The 14,094-nt window shown below is 42.7% G+C and overlaps 1 protein-coding gene across 4 annotated transcripts in view; it reads right to left on the minus strand.

Moving 5' to 3' along the window:
- The window catches only part of LOC141139297 (adhesion G protein-coupled receptor F5-like), a 343,899-nt gene that overhangs the window by 324,718 nt on the left and 5,087 nt on the right, over positions 1 to 14,094 (minus strand). The window contains exon 1 of one of the 4 annotated variants that reach the window (XM_073625267.1): positions 5,303 to 5,417. The exons of the other annotated variants lie outside the window; for them this stretch is intronic. The gene's annotated coding sequence lies outside the window, so the exon portion shown is untranslated. Of the gene's footprint in view, positions 1 to 5,302; positions 5,418 to 14,094 lie in introns of those variants that run through there. 4 annotated transcript variants of the gene reach the window in all.

Consider the following 14,094-nt stretch of genomic DNA (forward strand, 5'->3'; position numbering starts at 1 on the left):
TGCTATGGCCATTTAAACCCAAAGAAAGATGTTTGGTCTGTGTTATTATAGTTGAATTATCACTTCAGCCCCGGAAGATTTTACCCCCTTCCTGACCAGAGCACTTTTTACAATTTGGCACTGCATCGATTTAACTGACAATTGAGCGGTCGTGCGACGCTGTACCCAAACAACATTTGCGTCCTTTTTTTCCCCAGAAATAGAGCTTTGTTTTGGTGGTATTTGATCACCTCCATTTTTTTTACTTTTTTGCTATTAAAAATATCCCCAATTTAAAAAAAAAAAAAATAATAATAATTTCTTCATCAGTTTAGGCCAATATATATTCTTCTACATATTTTTGGTAAAAATATTGCAATAAGTGTATATTGATTGGTTTGCGCAAAGGTTATAGCGTCTACAAACTATGGGAAAGATTTATGGCATTTTTATGGCATTTTTTAAAATTTATTTTTTTACTAATAATAGCGGTGATCTGTGATTTTTAGCAGTATTGCAGCGGACTGATCGGAAACTTTTGACACATTTCTGGGACCATTGACATTTATACAGCAATCAGTGCTATAAAAATGCACTGATTACTGTGTAAATGTCACTGGCAGGGAAGGGGTTAACACTAGGGGGCGATCAAAGGGTTAAATGTGTGTTCCCTCAGCATGTTCTAACTGTTTGGGGATGTGACTTACTAGGTGAGGAGACATTTTGATGTTCCTACTTAGGAGTCCGACATGTCCCTCGCCATGCAGCGGGTGCGCGGGCGCCCTCTGGTGGCCACTAAGGGAAAGGACGTACCCGTACAGGATTTCGCCCAGGAGAGCCATTGTGCCGCAGCTGCACTTCCACAATGGGATGGTCTCACATCACACCCAGGTAAATTGTTTTGCTGTATAGCTTAGTTGACATTTTAGCACATTTGTTATCCTTTTCTTTCAACCCCCACTCTATTCCACTCAATGTGCACTTGCACACTTACTGGCCCAACATTTCTTTACTCTGTAATGTCCTTTATTTATGCCCTTTTAGTCTCCCAACATATACCAGCATTTACTTTATGCTGGTCCCTATACGCTTATATGTATATGAAACAATACAGGAAAATCACCTGCATCTACATACTCTCTTATTATTTTTGCAATATGCATACCCAACACAGCAGGAAGTTTACCTCATTGGCAGGGTCTTTCTGGTGTATATATATATATATATATATATATATATATATATATATATATATATTCTTTTTTTTTACCATCTTTATAGTTCATGATCATGGACAAGGGTAGACTTCTAAGGACACTTATATTTGTATCTACAAAGGCCATGTCGGTGCTCCGGTTGTTCCCCAATTGGGGTTACCTTTTGGGGTCCCTAGCCTGACTCCGATGATTACTCACCTTCCTGCCTGTTTGATGTAATATGCACTCATTCATTTGATTTACTACTTGTATTACAGATATAGCAAAGCATTTACCCCTGAAGAGCAAGCGTGGTCTCGCAAAACGTCGTTGGGTACTACTCATGCTTGCAAATTTCTCTGATGTTTGTATATTGTTATATATTGTTTTACCATGTATGTGGATTGTCTCATGTTCACATTTTATGCATATTTTATGGGCCTGTAGTTATTGCTGTTGTGTTTCAGATGTGCAACAATTGTAATAAATCTACATGATTTTACTTCCATGACATGTTTCTTGACTAACCATATTCACCTCACTCAAAGTCCCAGGGTGAACCCCTTGTATATATGTATTGAATTAGGGATGGAGGCGGACCTTGGATCATTTATGTTTCTATTGTGCCGCAGTATATCTTCATGAGCCGGTCGGGAACCGGTTAAGCTGGTCGGAAGTAAAATGAAGGGGAATTGGGTAAGTGACACGGCAGCCGTAACATGGGCAATACCCCAGTCATGGTTCTGTAACAGTAAACAGGAGGGCACAAACACAGTGCATTACCATTGACTTTTATTAAAACTAAACGTCAAACACATACTCACAAGCGTGACATGAAGAAAGTGATAAACACTAGAATTGTACCTTTTTTCAACCTGATATCACTATGTAAGGTATGTCCTAATGGGAGTAAACATAAAGAAAGCAGCAGGGCCTGATAACATCTCAGGTTGTTTTTTTAAAGCACTCTGCTGACATTACAGATCTATTTCACATCACGCTCCAGCAGGAGACTGTTCTCACTTGCTTTAACCACTTGCTGTCCTTAGACTGTATATACTGTATATGGCCACTAGGGTGACAACGTGGTCCATTTTGCAGGTCTGTCCTAGGTCCTGGGCACCTTCATTTCAGGACAATACAGTGTCCCGAAATGAAACTGACACAGCCACCCCTGAGCCCAATCAATCTGATGCCCCCAAAAAAGGCCGCCACATTGCTGCTTTACTCATGGACAGTTCCTTATCCTGGCTGAGAATGTCTGGAGAGGCGCAATCCCTGTCCCCTACTTGTGATTGGAGAAATCATAAATCCCGCCTCTTGTGTCTAATCACTGCAGGGCAATGTAGAGTTCATATTGCACAAAGTACAGGGGTCAGATGTGCTTAAAGCGCAGTTCCACCCAAAAATGGAACTTCCGCTTTAAGTGACGGTGACCCCCTGACATGCCACATTTAGCATGTCATTTTTTTTGGGTGGGGGGGGCGGATACCCTCTTTTTAGAGGCATCCAGCTCCCACTTCCTCCCGGGGCTCCACGGCGCTGGAAGGAAGTTCACCTCTCCCCCCTCCCTCCAATCTTCTGGGACACGTCACAGGTCCCAGAAGATTGTCCGGCCAATCACAGCGTGCAGTGTGGCTTGGGCATCCGCAGTGCATGCCCACAGTAGTGATGCCGGCGCCGCAGAGAGGAGGGGGAGAGGAGCGGGGCTTCGTTCGCCTGCATCGCTGGATCGTGGGACAGGTGAGTGTCCAATTATTAAAATTCAGCAGCTACTTTTTTTGTAGCTGCTGAGACCTTTAAATGGGTGGAACTCTGCTTTAAGAAACAGAGCATGGGGGTCAAAAGTATGCAACAGAGAGAGTGCAGGGGTAAGGAGTGCGTATGGCACAGAGTACAGAAGGTGGAGGTGTATAACCCACAGAGAGCAGAGGTCAGGAATGCATATCGCACAGAGCCCAGGGGACAAGAGTACACAACACACATATCAGGATCAGATGTATATAATGTACAGATAGCAGGGGTCTGAGTGCAGGGGTCAACAATAAGTAATGCAGACAGTGTAGGGGTCAGGTGTGCACATCCCATACAGTACATGGGTAAAAAATGTGTAAGACACAAAGAGCAGGGGTCAAGGGTGCGTAACAGGGTCAAGATTGTACATTTTACAGAGTACATGGATTGGAAGTGCCTAAGACACAGAGTGTAGGAGTCAGAGAGTGCAGGGGTAAGGAGTGCATATGGCACAGAGTACAGGAGAGTAGAGGTCAGGAATGCATATCACACAGAGCCCAGGGTACAAAAGTACTTAACATACACATCAAGATCAGGTGTATATAATGTACAGAGAGCAGGGGTCATGACAGTGGCGTAACTAGAACCTTCAGGGCCCCGGTGCAAGAAACCATGAAGGGCCCCCCTGACCTCGTCCAGCTGCCCCTGCCACTTATCCAGGGCCCTTTACTCCCATTGCGAGCTGCGGGATCTCCCTCCGGCTAGCAGTTTACTTGCCGAGTCTATACAGTGGAGAGGGGAGGGGCTTCTGACCCGAGCAGGTATCGACTTCAGTGTACAAGCAGTGTGAATCACTTGTTTACTGAAGCCGATACCTGCCTAGGTCAGGGGCCCCCATAGTTGCCACCATTTCAAAAAAGTTTTTAGGGACACCTTTTTTTAAAGAGGAAGTAAACCCTCCTGCAAAAAAAACTAAAAACACACCCTGCAAGATAAAGGCATAATGAGCTAGTATGCATAGCATACTAGCTCATTATGAATTACTTACCCGAGAATGAAGCCCCCACAGCCGTCCTCGTCTCTCTCTCAGGCCGCCAACATCTCACCTGGGGCTAGCTTCCGGGTATCACGGCTCCGGCGCTGTGATTGGCCGGAACCGCGATGACGTCACTCCCGCCCATGCATGCCATTGCTTCAGTTGGCTTAAGTGCGCATGTGCCGCATGACGTCAGCACATGCAAATACAGGGATATCTCCTAAACCGTGCAGGTTTAGGAGATATCCAGTGCAGCTACAGGCAAGCCTAATTGGACACTCCATTCACCTGATTGGACACTCCATTCACCTCTATGGAGCGGCGGATGTCAGCAGTGACATGTCCGCTGACACCCACTGCTATCCAATCGAATCCTGTCCACGAAATCCAGACGGATGGTGACACTATTTTATATCTGTCTGGAGGATCGGATGGGATTGGATGAAAACAGACAAGCGGTCCATTTTCATCCAATCTCCCATAGAGGAGAGCGGAGCTCTGATAGGTCTGTCCTCGCACAGTGAGCGGAGACGGACTTGTCATCCGCCTGCTCAGTGGGGATTAGTGGATCGATCCCCCGCTGAGCAAAGCGGAGTTCGCTGGGCGGATCTGCCCCGCGTGAAAGAGCCCTAAAGTTTACTGTTTAACTTTTGTGACATGTGGTGAATAGCGGGGAGAGATGCTGCTGTAGGGACCCTGGACACCCCATGAGAGATTTAGAGTACATTCTCTGCGTGCCCAGTGCATGTATCTATTATTATTGTCACTAGGACATTAGGATTCTATATGAGATATTATCGTAAAATGCATGAAGATGTGAAAACTTGCTAAAGTGACCATATATACTGTGACTGTACTTTTATATTACTTTCATGGTAATGCAAAAATGCAGATATTTATTTGGATTTCCTATTGTAGCTTATTATAAACTATAATAATAAACCCAAATAAATATCCACGTTCACATTAACAATAGATTAAAAAAAATCAGTCACACTGTCACAGTATATATGGTGACTTTAGCAATTTTTTACATTTTCATACATATTAGGAACATCTCCATTGGAAGCCTAATGTCCCAGTAACAATAATAATCAAATAAATCTGTAATCTTGTTTAGCGACAGCAAAGTGGTACAATGGCTGGCAGGGGAGATGCTGAGGTTCCATCTATTTTAGTTAAGGGTGGAGGTGTACATTTGTAATGTGTTTTTAAAAGGTGATGCTGGTGAGATAAAAGCAAGAGGAGTTGTGCTGAAATAGACCTGTATAGCAAGGAGATCAGCTTATGCAAACAGATAATTCAATGACTAAATGAAACCTAGCAAAGTTTAATCTGGTGTACCAATCTGATTTACCTCTATCAGAGTATCTCCACCGTCTGCTCCAGTCTCTCACAGGGTCTGTCCATGCAGCTTGAGCCTCGCACCTGCACCAGAAGGTGGAGTGGGCGCCATCACATTTGAGGCTGGCCACACCCCCTCCTCGAGTCCATCCCAATCAAAATGCAAGCCTCGGCAGGATCCGCCTCCAGCATGTTCTGCAGGAGTAACAGAGAGCACACCCGAGAGCCACCTGATCTGCTGCTGAAGAGGAGTTTGTGCCCCTCCCCTCTGCACTGTATAGAGAGAAAAGGGAACTGAACGCCAGAGGGAGATCCCGCGGCTTGCAGGCACCACAGAGCTGCCAATCGCTGCCCCTCCACTGCGTAGTGAAGTGACAACTGGATGTGCGGGGGGGAGATGCTGGGTCCTGGGGCCCCCCCCATTGTGGCGGAAAGGCAGAGCCCAGTAGCAAGTGCGACTGGTGCGACCCTGATTGTTCCGCCACTGGGTCATGAATTGAAAATGTACAAAGTGCAGGGCTCAAGAATAAGTACTGCAGAGAGTAGGGGTCAAGTTGCACATCTCACAGGAGTAGGAAGTGCGTAAAACACAGAGAGCAGGGGTCAAGAGTGCATAACAGGCTCAAGATTGTACATCTTACAGAGTACAAGGGTAAAAAGTGCTTATGGCACAGAGCGCAGAGGTAAGGAGTGTGTAACATACAGGATGCAAGGGTCAGGAGAACACAGAGATTAGGGTGTGTAATGCACAGGCCAGTAGACAAAGCAGAACAAAAAATTACCTCCTTCTAAACGTAAACCCCTCCCCCAAAAAAAGACCCCCCTCCCCACTAGTACAGATTCATTCTGATAGCACAATTCTCTCCCAAGTACAATTCCTCTGTATACAGCCCCCCCCACCCCACCCGTACAGCTCTGCCCCCTCATTACAGCTCTCCCCTTGCCATAAAATACACTGAATATACCAGGGCAGTTCAGAGTACAGGCAGGCTTCGCTTGCACTGAACTGACAGGCTGTTGGAGCAGCTCCTGCTTTGGGCGTTTGCCGTGGCTGTCAGCAATAGCTACTGCGCTGTGCCCCACATGCTCTGGGGGGAAAGAGAGGTTGGACCCCCCTTATCCCCCCTTATCCCCTTCTTATCTATGCCCGTGCAAAGAGATAAGAAGTTTGAAGTATGTAGAAAAGACGCTTCAGCTAATTAAATTAGAATTATTTTACTCTTCTCTCTTTCTAAAATAGAAGTATCAAAAAGGAATACTAATGCCGCGTACACACGACCGGACTTTACGGCATACTTTGCCCGGCGGACTTTTCGACGGACTTTACGACGGACTTTCCGAATGAACGGACTTGCCTACACACGATCAACCAAAGTCCGACGGATTTGTACGTGATGACGTACGACCGGACTAAAACAAGGAAGTTCATAGCCAGTAGCCAATAGCTTCCCTAGCCTCGGTATTTGTCCGTCGGACTAGCATACAGACGAGCGGACTTTTCGACCGGACTCTAGTCCGCTGGATAGATTTGAAACATGTTTCAAATCTAAGTCCGTCAAACTTTTGATAAAACAAAGTCCGCTGGAGCCCACACACGATCGAATTGTCTGATGAAATCCGGTACGCCGGACCAAGTATGCCGTAAAGTCCGATTGTGTGTACGCGGCATAAGACATTTGAGAACATTATTGAGGAGGGGAAACCTTAGCTTTAGGGACCAATTACAAGGATTACAATTATTCCCTCCAGAGAAGAGGCATTGTACAATTATATCAAAATCTGGTAAGTTATGTGGACAATCCCAGGATCATATATGGCACAACATCCGATAACATTGAAAACAAATATATCAAAGGTAAACCAAATTGTACGCACGCTGCGCTTATCAAAATAAAAAAAAAAAGAAATTTCCACTAAAATATTAATAAAGTGATATTGTGCTTACAAAATCTATTAATACTATACTATACGTTAATGTGCAATAAATTACAACAAATAAATAAATAGGTAAAAGTGCTCCAATAAGCCTGTGTATTGCAAATATTTCACAAAGCTTGTGCAATTTTCAAACATTAATAGATAATTCAACACAAACATCCATGCGATTTAGTGTTACATTCAAGCATATCAGTGCTGCATCTATGCAATATAGTGTTAGTGCAATGTTCAAACAATAAAAAGTTAAAAAATACAAAAAATTGCATCCATGCGATTTGGTGCTACATCCATGTGATTCTATGCAATTCAGGGCTATGTTGCTGTGCAATGATCAAATTAAAGTGGAGTTCCACCCAAAAATGGAACTTCCACTTTTTGGATTCCTCCCCCCCTCCGGTGTCACAATTGGCACCTTTCAGGGGGGAGGAGGGAGCAGATACCTGTCTAATCCAGGTATTTGCTCCCACTTCCTGGCATAGATCACCGCGGTGATTGCGGTGACCTACGCCACTTCCGCCGCCTACCCCGTCCTCCCCCACTGTATTCTGTGAGACACAGAATACAGCAGGGACCTGTGAGGACACGCAGCGCGGCTCGCGCATGCGCAGTAGGGAACCAGGAAGTGAAGCCGCACTGCTTCACTTCCTTATTCCCTTACCGAGAATGGCGGCGGGAGCAGCCGAGAGCCGAAGGACGGATCGGCTTCGGCTGCCGACTTCGCGGGCTCCCTGGACAGGTAAGTGTCCATATATTAAAAGTCAGCATCTGCAGTATTTGTAGCTGCTGGCTTTTAATATTTTTTTTTCAGCAAACCTCCGCTTTAACAATCCGATTTAGTGTTGCATCCATGCATTTCAGTGCTGCATCTATGCAATATGGTGTTAGTGCAATGTTCAAACAATAAAAAGTTAAAAAATACAAAAAAACGCATCCATGCAATTTGGTGTTGCATCCATGTGATTCTATGCAATTCAGTGCTGTGTTGCTGTGCAATGATCAAATTAACAGTCCACAGATCTTCCACAATCCATTCATGTGTTATGGTGAACACAAACTAAAGTGCTGTGCGCTTATACAAGTGCTCCCCCCCAGGTGATAGCCCCTCACCTTAGGGCGTGTGACCTTGCAATTAAGCTTGGTCAGAATGCGCCTTAGAACCTCTCTGGGTTCGATGTTATATGCAGGGTCCTGGATAGATTTGCACTGGTGCCTCTGTTCCTCACAGCAGTCCCGTTTGTACAGTAACAAGGCGCTTAAGGGCGCCACACTAAAACAGCAGAGACGCACGGGCAACAGCGGCCGGTATGGGGTGGCGTGCTAATCTGTTCCAACAGGTTGTATGTATAACGTTCCGTCCTGTCCCCTTCCCCTACGCGTGTTCGATTCAAGGGGTATTTCGTACCTTCATCAAAATCACCCCCTGATGAAGATACGAAATACCCCTTGTATCGAACACGTGTAGGGGAAGGGGACAGGACGGAACGTTATACATACAACCTGTTGGAACAGATTAGCACGCCACCCCATACCGGCCGCTGTTGCCCGTTCGTCTCTGCTGTTTTAGTGTGGCGCCCTTAAGCGCCTTGTTACTGTACAAACGGGACTGCTCTGAGGAACAGAGGACCAGCGCAAATCTATCAAGGACCCTGCATATTATATTTAGTTTGTGTTCACCATAACACATGAATGGATTGTGGAAGATCTGTGGACTGTTAATTTGATCATTGCACAGCAACACAGCACTGAATTGCATAGATACACATGGATGCAACACCAAATCGAATGGATACGTTTTTTTGTATTTCTTTAACTTTTTATTGTTTGAACATTGCACTAACACCATATTGCATAGATGCAGCACTGAAATGCATGGATGCAACACTAAATCGGACTGTTAATTTGATCATTGCACAGCAACACAGCACTGAATTGCATAGAATCACATGGATGTAGCACCAAATCGCATGGATGCGTTTTTTTGTATTATTTAACTTTTTATTGTTCAAACATTGCACTAACACCATATTGCATAGATGCAGTACTGATATGCTTGGATGCAACACTAAATCGCATGGATGTTTGTGTTGAATTATCTATTTATGTTTGAAAATTGCACAAGCTTTGTGGAATATTTGCAATACACAGGCTTATTGGAGCACTTTTACCTATTTATTCATTTATTGAAATTTATTGCACATTAACGTATAGTATAGTATTAATAGATTTTGTATATGTTAAGCACAATATCACTTTATTAATATTTTAGTGGAAATTTCTTATTTTTTTTATTTTGATAAGCGCAGCGTGTGTACAATTTGGTTTAACTATTTTGCATGGTTATGAGACATGCGTAACGTTAGCAGCTGATCATTTGCAAAGATATACTATTTTGGAGACCAGATTTGGTCAATTACCTGGAGGCTCACAGGACTACAAATTAGCATTCTGAGTAAATATATCAAAGGTGACTCCAGTAACTGTAATAAACTGTTTACTCTATGGTCTCTTAAATCGAAGTTCCACCCAAAAGTGGAATTTCCACTTATCTGATCCCCCCCTCCAGGGCCACATTTGGCCCCTTTCGGGGGGAGCGAGTACCTGTTTTTTACAAGTACCCGGTCCCCACTTGAGGGATACCGGGCCACGGTGAATTACGTCAGCAGCACGGTCCCTCCCTCCCTCCTTCTCCGCTTCTGCCGGGCCAGTGAGAGAGCGCAGCGCGTTTCTCGCATGCGCAGTAGGGACCCGGTGGTGAAGCCCAAAGCCTACACGGCTGGGTTCCCTTGCTCTCAATGGTGGCGACAGCACCCAACCAGCCAATGGAAACATCATTCGCGGTGCCAACATCGTTGGACTCCAGGACAGGTAAGTGTCCTAATGTTAAAAGTCAGCAGCTACAGTGTGTGTAGCTGCTGACTTTTCATTTTTAAAGGCGTGGGTGGAACTCTGCTTTAAGAGGACGTTCAACCACAATTTGAGGAAGAAAAAAAAGAGGTCTAACCTTAGATTGTGGAAAGGGTTGTTTACTATTAGAGCAGTAAACATGTGGAACTCCCTCCCCCAAGAATTTGTACTAGCTGGGAGTGTCGACAACTTCAAAAAGCTTTAGATGTCTTCCCCAGAAAGGAGAATATACAGGCTATGTGAATTGTTATAGAATAAAAATTAGAAACACATATACACACAGGTTGAACTGCATGGTCTATTTTTTCAACCTTATAAACTATGTAATTTACTAATTATCATCACCAAAACCAATAAACTAGAACAAGATAAAAAAAGATTACAAAGCAGAGAAAATCTTCATGTGCAAGACCAAACATTCCAAACAATCCTTCACTTCTAATTAGCTTAAAACCAACACCACAGTTCATCACAAAAGAAACCCCATACCAGACAGAGAGGGCTTGATTTACTAAAACCGTAGAGTGCAACATCTGGTGCCGCTGTGCATGATAGCCTATCAGCTTCTTGCTTCAGTTTGTTCAATTAAGCTTTGACAATAAAACCTGGAAGCTGATTGGTTTCTATGCGGAGCTGCACCAGATTTTGCACTCTCCAGTTTTATTAAATCAACCCCAAAGAGTCAATACTTTCCTATAAATAGGATCTGTTTAGTATGAGTCTCCTCTCTGTATGACATATACATTTCACTATGGAATACAAGACGGAGTGTTTCGAATGAAACGTATCCTTGCTTTATACAAGATATGCAATCTCTGCCATTACAATACCTCGTGTTGTGACATTTTATTGAATTATGATGTAAAGAATGTATTCCAAGAAATAGAGTCAGTACATAAAACAAAGTCACCCCATACCTGTTTCTCAATATATAAAAATGGTTCTATATTGCCAAAGTTATGACACTCTCAAAAACTTTGTAATCCACTGAACAGATTTATAATAGTTTTCTTACTCCACACAAATAAGGAAGTTAGAAATCTAGTACTAAAAATACACTGAATCAAATGCTTAAAGGAGAAGTGCAGCCAAAGCTTGTTTGTCTGTACTTCACCTGTGGATCCACAGGAGTGTGGATCGATGCTGCATCCAGCTAGGTAAGTATGATTAAAAAAAACAAAAGATTCACATACGTATCTTTTAAGGACTCCCCATCAAGACCAACAACAAAAGTCCCTTTAGAGCACAATAATACCACCATATCTTATAAATGTCCCTATATCCAACAAGTTTGGTCTCTATCTATAACAAAAATAAAAGTGTAGCGCTATATATGTTATTTAGAAGGTCATACGTGCATACCAACAATGAATAAAACCTTATCACATCTTGTATGACCAAAGGTATGAGGTGCATAATAAAGTGACACTGTGTAATTCAAAACAACAGTTGAAGTGAAATATAAAACTTAATTGCAAATAAATAATAAATTATATCTAAAAAAACCATAAAGGTTCGGCAAATCAACCACTTAAGTCCATATGGAGAAAAAAAGTCCAAAATATAAAATGGTAGTAAATTGTGAAAGAAAAAAACCACCACCAAAAGTCTATGGGGGTTGTACGTTAGAAATGATGAAAATATAACTCCCAAGTTCACACGTAGATGGAATTCATCAAATCTGGCAGGTAAGTAGACATTAAGCCCGGGTTCACACCTATGCGAATTAGATGCGGCTTACACCGCATCTAATTCGCAGGACATTTTAAAATACATTCATATGAATGTATCTGGTTCACATATGTGCGTTGCATTCGCACTGCGCATTGCACAAAAAACGTGTGCGTTTTTTGGGCATTGCGGTGCGAACTACAAGCCTATTATCTCCTATGGGAATGCATCTGATTCGCAGATGCATTGCGTTCTGAACAAGGATTTTCTCTTTCTCCTCACTACACCTCCCCCTCTCCCCCCCTCCTCCCTCCCCCTCTCCCTGCTCTCTAATCCTGAGCAAAAACGCAATGAATCCGTTGAACAGGAGATTGTTATCTCCCCAGTGAAACCTGAGCTTCAATTCGCACCGCACATGTGTGAAACCAGGCTAAAGGAACCACAGGTGAACAGAGGGTCTAAATAGGTGTCAGGGCCATCACCGGAACATCAAGAGGCTTACCGGAACTTAATGACTTGAAAAGACCTACGTCTTACAAGTCAAAAAGGCTTGTTGACCAACCCGTCTGGTCAATATAACTCGTCAAGTATCCTCAGCGTGCAATAGGAAGAGGGATATCAACACAGCTTCCACATCCACAAACGGTTTTGAAGAAAGAATGGGTGAATTCAAGTCAAGTTGTTTTGAATTACACAGTGTCACTTTATTATGCACCTCATACCTTTGGTCATACAAGATGTGATAAGGTTTCATTCATTGTTGGTATACACGTATGACCTTCTGATTAACATATATAGCGCTACACTTTTATTTTTGTTTTGAATCTTTAACCTAAGTCTATAGGTGTGTTAGCTGCTTTTTTGGTATTTTTTAGATTTCAGCGCAGCGCTGTACTTACCTCCCTATTGGTCTCTATCTATAGAAGAAAAAGTGTAAGAAGATCTATGTACTGCATATTTGTGAGAATACACATGATCCAAACAAAACCTAGAAGATATCCCCATAGTCAACACCACCAGTACTCTAACTTTTAAGGAATTACTTCAAACAAACTATTTGAAAGAAAAATTAAAAATACGCAAAGTTAAGCAGAAAAAAAAGATCCATGGCTTCACATAAAAAGTCAAAAATATTTAGAACTTCATTAAGTTGCAGTAAACTGATTTAATATATCCACTAACATACTTTCAAGAGGAAACAACTTCCCTATTTATTAAGCCCGGGTTCACACCTATGCGAATTAGATGCGGCTTACACCGCATCTAATTCGCAGGACATTTTAAAATACATTCATATGAATGCATCTGGTTCACATATGTGCGTTGCATTCGCACTGCGCATTGCACAAAAAACGTGTGCGTTTTTTGGGCATTGCGGTGCGAACTACAAGCCTATTATCTCCTATGGGAACGCATCTGATTCGTAGATGCATTGCGTTCTGAACAAGGATTTTCTCTTTCTCCTCACTACACCTCCCCCTCTCCCCCCCCCCTCCCTCCCCCTCTCCCTGCTCTCTAATCCTGAGCAAAAACGCAATGAATCCGTTGAACAGGAGATTGTTATCTCCCCAGTGAAACCTGAGCTTCAATTCGCACCGCACATTTGTGAAACCAGGCTAATGGTCCTAAATTTGCACCTGATTTTAAACGATATTTACAGACATAAATAAATTCATATGGCATATGATAGTAAAAAGGTTCTTTATCTCTGAATTGTCAGTCTTTACAGACGAAGACAAATCTAAAAACCCCAGTTGAATCCAAATCTTTGAGTTGATAGAGAGAAACAGATGCATTTATTAGAAATATTAAAATATCTTTATTCTGGATGAATGGAATATCTAAGTAGTAGAGAAGAGGGCCAGGCAGAAAGATTCAACACTATATGGGAAAAGTGGATAGGGTTTAAGAAAACCAGGACGTTTATGGAAAAGTGGATGCAGGGCTCTGGTAAAGATGAGGAGCAGGGGGGAATGGGAAGAGACAAATAACGAATAAAGAAGAAGACCAGACAAAGTGGGGGGGGGGGATTAACAAGATAAATTATGTATATGGATTTGAAAATGTTTTGTATACAAGTGTTGCATAAAATCAAATAAAGTTTATATATTAAAAAAAAAAGAACTTTATTTTGAACTTCATTCTCATACCAATGGATCTTTTATCAAGACACTCTGTCTTTGTACTTGACTAACAGAGAATGGCAAATCTGAAGCCCCAGCCAAATCCAGATTCTATCTTTGGGCTGATAGAGAGAGACCGATTTTTTTTTTTATTAAGACTATTAAAGGA

The sequence above is a fragment of the Aquarana catesbeiana genome, linkage group LG04 (assembly GCF_042186555.1).
Source record: "Aquarana catesbeiana isolate 2022-GZ linkage group LG04, ASM4218655v1, whole genome shotgun sequence".
NCBI lineage: Eukaryota > Metazoa > Chordata > Amphibia > Anura > Ranidae > Aquarana > Aquarana catesbeiana.